Source organism: Camellia sinensis, chromosome 7 (assembly GCF_055761805.1).
Source record: "Camellia sinensis isolate YWXY chromosome 7, ASM5576180v1, whole genome shotgun sequence".
NCBI classification, from domain to species: Eukaryota; Viridiplantae; Streptophyta; class Magnoliopsida; order Ericales; family Theaceae; genus Camellia; species Camellia sinensis.
The window spans coordinates 135,010,151-135,016,216 of record NC_138967.1 but is presented as its reverse complement, the minus strand read 5'-3'; the positions used below and the strand labels follow the sequence as shown (position 1 = coordinate 135,016,216).

General features: G+C 33.2%; 1 long non-coding RNA gene across 1 annotated transcript; it reads right to left on the bottom strand.

Moving 5' to 3' along the window:
* Positions 1 to 403: 403 nt before the first annotated feature.
* On the bottom strand, positions 404 to 2,714 carry LOC145794785 (uncharacterized). The gene is made up of 2 exons (XR_014334734.1): positions 2,496 to 2,714; positions 404 to 590 (listed from the first exon to the last, which is right to left on the bottom strand). It is a non-coding gene; the product is annotated as an uncharacterized LOC145794785 (long non-coding RNA).
* Positions 2,715 to 6,066: the final 3,352 nt, after the last annotated feature.

The window sequence follows — 6,066 nt, the reverse complement described above, 5'->3', positions numbered from 1 at the left end:
CGATTTGAATCTTCAGCTACTTCCATAAATGATCTGTTAACTAATTTGTTTTTTTCTTTCTAGTAAATAATGTCAATGCTATTTTATATACACTTGTTTATGTTAAAGGGCAAACACGTCATTTTACCTGCAAATGGGACTTATTGGTTCAAAACGTTTTTGATAAAACCTACGCTACTACCAAAAATGTTGATAGGACTTTTAGGTAATTATTCTTTTTTTTTTCCCCTCATCATGTGATCGAAATGGAGTGTAAAAAAACAATCAGTTAACAATGTTGTGACGCCCCAAATTTTTTTTTTTTTTTTTTTTTTAAACATCAAGGGAAATTAAATAAACAAAATGACTTAATAAACTAAAAAGTTGACATCTTAATAGGGCATTCCAACTCTCGTACATAACCAAAGGTTCAAATAATATTAAATAAAAACTTAACATTATCCAAATACAACAGCAATGAAATTATAAGGTCCTTAATAGCTAATATATAGGATAATAAAGTTATTCGACTTTTGCTATGATTTCAACTCAGCCAAGGCTCTACGTTAGCGTCAACTCCATTTCAGCTTCAATTATTTCCTCGCTAAAACCTGGCATAAAACGCCAGGGCAACAAAAATATATGCCATGAGTTTTGCAACACAGTAAGAAAACGTAACCAACCTACCATTCTTTTTAAGAGAAAAATAATAATATTCTAAACATGAGATAACAATATAATTATACACAGAAATTACAACCATTAGAATAATTTCAGTAATTTTTATAAATTAGGTGACACTCGAAATCTCACCAAAGAGATTTAACTTACCAACCACTAAGCATGGCAACGGTTAATTTGAAACCCTCCCTTGGTCAAATATTTAAGTGTTACCAACCGTAACTACCAGGGATGCCCACGTCCGGAGTTATATACCCAAGTAGTGGCATCCGTGGTCTGCCCCAAGGAAACGGTCTGCCAGGGGTAAGTAACCTCCCTGTGTGCCACCTGCACATCCACCCTTATTCCAAAACCGAATACCGAAAAGGGGTCAAATAAGTCCCGTGCCATCTTAGAGTTTCGCAACACAATTTACGTGAGAATTCTCAAAACCAGGGCTCACCCTGAACAACCGGTGTTAACCGTCAACCCTTAATTCCGTACAGTCTTTAAACCAATACTCACCCCGAACAACTGGTATTAACCGTCAATTGTTAACTTTGTATATGCCGTTAATCATTTCAGTTAATTTTGATATTAATCACAAATAATTCCAAATTTTTTTTTTATCACAAGTAATGTTATACCAACTCATTAAAATTTCCAATCATAAAATATTGCATGTGTCACACAATACTAAATAAAAGTAGAGAATTTAAATAAACAATTTATTTAAACCATGGTATGAAATAACAACTTAGATACAAGAATTAAACCATAAATACACACATGCACAAATTTCTGATTTACAAAATTAGACTAGCATAATATTAAAGTGGTCATTTTATCCTGTCCAGAAAAATTTTCAGAGTATATATCTTGCAAATAAAATTATAAATACATTACTTATACAACTCTAAAATTCATATCAATCTGCAGGATACTCAATAAACATGTTATGATTATTTTTCAGAAATATTTTTCCAAAAATAACTTATAAATAATTCTAAACAAATTCCAAGAGTGTTTATGACACAGATTTGTCACATTTCCTTATTTTAATTCCATGCTTAAATTTATAGATCAAACCATAATCTAAGAATTTATTATGAAACTAGACTTCTCAAATTTCATCTTCTAGTTAGAAATTACCAGATTTGGCTTAGTATAGAATTTTAAATAAATTTTCAAATACATGGTAAAATCTGTCTCACAGTTTTAGATTCAGTTAGAAATTTGTATAAATTCGTAGGAAGCTCGAAAATTGTTTCCAAAACTTTTTGGATAAACTAGACATCATTATCAACAACTTTGTAGAAGAAATCATCTCGAAATTCTGAGTATAAAATTGTCTAAAAATTCGGGTAACATGCTGGCAGATTCAAGACAGATTATTCTCGACACAGTTTCAGATTTAGTAAAAAAAAATTTGTATAAATTCGTAGAAAGCTCAAAAATTGTTTCCAAACATTTCTGGACAAACTAGACATCATTATCAACAACTTTGTAGAAGAAATCATCTCGAAATTTTGAGTATAAAATTATCTAAAAATTCGGGTAAACATGCGGGCAGATTCAAAATAATTTATTCTCAACACAGTTTCAGATTTAGTTAAAAATTTGTATAAATTCGTAGAAAGCTCAGAAATTATTTCCAAAAATTTCTGGACAAACTAGACATCATTATCAACAACTTTGTAGAAGAAATCATCTCGAAATTTTGAGTATAAAATTATCTAAAAATTCGGGTAAACATGCGGGCAGATTCAAAACAATTTAGACAATGTATCATATGTATACAATCTGAAAATTTCAATTATATAAAAAAAATGAGAAGGTTGAGAGGGTTTTCTTACCTATTAGCCTTCAAGATCTTCCTTTCTTTAATTAATTTTTTTTTTTTTTTTTTTTTTGCTTCCCATGAAATTCCTTCTAGCAAAAAAAAAATTGAATAGGCTTCAATACTCTCTTATTTTTCACTCCCTCTCTCTCATTCGCGGCTCTCTCTCTCTCTCTCTCTCTCTCTCTCTCTCTCTCCCTCTAGGACTCTCACAGCACATACCCACCAATTCCTCACCCAAACACCTTTAACTCCTTAGTTATACACACACACATGCACTTCTCTTGTTGACACATTGCACACATGCACCTTGGTCAAGCTTCCAGCACATCACTTACACATGCACACACAAACAGATTTCTTAGTACACACACTTGGGTTTCTCAGCACACCCTCACTTCATATACACCCATAAATTTATTATTTTTTTATTTATTTATTTTTTTTTTCCTTCCATAGTTTAATTTATGATTAAGATTGATTTAATTAAATAATACATATTCTTAATAAGTCTTGATTGACACAAAATTAGTTAATTATATCTAATCTCAAATCCCACCTAATTTAATTAGTCTAATTGACTTCCAATAGAGCCTGATTAAATATGTATATATATATATATATATATTTTTTTGGGTTTTAGTATATAAAATATTAGGTTTCAGTGTAATTTGAATAAAAATATCATAAGGTTCATAAATTTATATTGAGTGATAATATAAAGTCAAAAAAACATTTTATTTTATTTTATTTTAAATAAATGTTCAGTATAAAAATATACAGACTATTAAATTCAAAATATTGTGACTAATTATTTAAGAAAATTAAAAATATATATTATTATTATTATTATATAAAAATATGGGGTTTTACAATCTATCCCCCTTACAAAAATTTCGTCCCCGAAATTTAAGTTGTCCTTGGGTTTTGAAAAGTTGTGGGTAACCGATGAGCGAACTCTACTATTATGTTATTAGTTTCCAGTTTTACCTCATTCACACCCTCTCCCATCTTCCATTCCACACCACGTGTGCACCTGAACACTAGCACATTTCATTGAGGTTCCATCGTATCACTCACATGCACACACACAGCGGATTTCTCAATACACTCACACCCATAAACACTCTAACTTCTAGACTCGTACATAATTTAATTGGTCGAATTTGACTTCCATAAAGGCCCAATTAATTTTGGTTAATTTATCATTCTGAATCAGATTTCAAATCAAATCCCCAAAATGCTCCAATTATCAAATTAAACTTATTGAGCTCATCAATTTTGGTTTCTCTCACCTTTAAGGCCTTCAATTTCATATCAAACTCAAAATCTCCATCTATAAATTACATATTCAATTGAGCACCTCATAAATAAATGTAATTCATAATAATCTAAATTCTCAATCCTCACAACTCAATTAACTCCAATTCGAACCCAATTGATTAAACCTTAGTTTTATTAAACTGAATCGAGTATTTAATTACACTTTCATAGGGTCCAGTACTTGAAATTAAACTGATTTAACTTATCAATTTCACCTCCTTGCTATTTTGCATCAATACGCACCCCAGACCTTCTTTGGGAGCATCACAATACACGTTGTACCCAACGTCACGTTCTGGCACTAGGAGAATAGGGGCGCTCGTCAATCTTTTCTTGAGTTCTTGGAATGAATTTTTCGCAAGATTCGTTCCATTCAAACTTACCCTCTTTTGAGTCAAATGTGTCATTGGTTTGGCCAGTTTTGAGAAGTCTTGAATCTTCGATAGTAACCGGCGAGTCCTAAGAAACTACGAATCTCAAATGTGTTCTTAGGTTGCTTCCATTCTGTCACTGTTTCTACTTTAGTTAGGTCTACTAATATTTCCTTGTCAGATACCACGTGATCCAAAAACCTTACTTCCCCCATCCAGAACTCACATTTACTAGCCTTAGCATACAGCTGGTTTTCTCTCAAAGTTTGAAGTACTATTCTCAAATATTATTCATGGTCTCCTTCAGACTTGAAATACACCAAAATATATTTTATGAAAACTACCACAATTTGATCTAAGTAAAGTGTGAATATTTTGTTCATTAAGTTCATGAACATGCCTGGTGCATTGGTTAGGCCGAATGGCATCACCACGAATTCATAGTGGCTGTAATAGGTTCGAAACGCAGTCTTAAGAATATCTTCTTCCTGAACACGCAATTGGTGATACCCCGACCTGAGGTCTATCTTTGAGAAATACTTTGCCCCTCTAAGCTGATTGAAAAGGTCATCAATCCGAGGTAGTGGATACCGATTCTTAATGGTGACTATTGAGTTGTCGATAATCAATGCACAACCTGAGTGTCCCATCTTTCTTTTTAGCAAATAAGGTTGGTGCTTCCCACAGGGACGTGCTTGACCTTATATATTCCTTGTCCAATAATTCTTGCAACTATGTCTTTAGCTTTCTCAATTCAGTTGGTGCCAGGCGATGTGGTGCCATTAAAATCGGTGATGTACCAGGTTGTAGTTCAATGGTAAAGTCTATTTCTCGCTTTGGGGGTAGTCTTGGTAATTCCTCTGGGAACACATCAGCATATTCGTAACCCTAGTTCCATATGATCTTTATCTTCCAGAACTAAGCTGGCTAGCCACCCAACTAGGTGATTGTGCCACTTTGAATTTCCAAGTGTTAGTGATAGGGAATCTTGTCTATCCCCCTTAAATTGGAATCGTGTTCCATCCTGAGAGTAAGCAATCACCGTCTTCCGATAGCAATCAATGATGGCTCTATGGGCTGATAACCAGTCCATTCCTAGGATAACGTCAAAGTCTGAAATTTCCATGACTCGTAGGTCGCAAGTTAAACGTAAATTAGAGACTCTTAGTTCACATGATTTGCAGACGTTATCTACTCGAGTTTGACCTCCTAGCAGTGAAGCTACACTTATAGGTGTTTCTAATCGTTCAAGCTCTAATCCTAAGATCCACACAATTATAGTAGAGAAGAAAGAGTATGACGTGGCTACGACCATAGCATAACTAGCATAAGAATTCAAAAGGAATTTGAGCAGACGGTAAAGTCGGATGACATGATAGTTTTGAACTTTAAATAGGGTTAAGATTATGGAGCTGGTGATCAAACTAGATATTTGAATTGAAATTGTGTTTGGCCATACACATTTCAAACCAAACACCTATGATTCTTCACCCTATAAGGATTAAAAGAGCGTAACCGGTTTTCAAGAGAACAACATACAAGATACAATAAACATGGCTCAAAAATTGCCAATTGATCATCTTAAGGCAATACTTTGTCGAATTGGAAAGGTTCAATGAAGATAGAGAAGTGATGATTTTACATCCGACAGATTTGGCGTCAAGCTAGTTAGGATCAAACAAGGATAGTCACTATGATTAGCATAAAGCTCTCATAAACTATGAGTTACATAATTCTATTCCTTCTAACATATGATACTACTCCTCAATTGAGGTTAAACCTCTTCCCACCGTCCCTAGGTATTCTAACCTGGAGCTCTGATACCATGTTGTGACGCCCCAATTTTTTTTTTTTTTTTTTTAAACATCAAGGGAAATTAAATAAACAAAATGA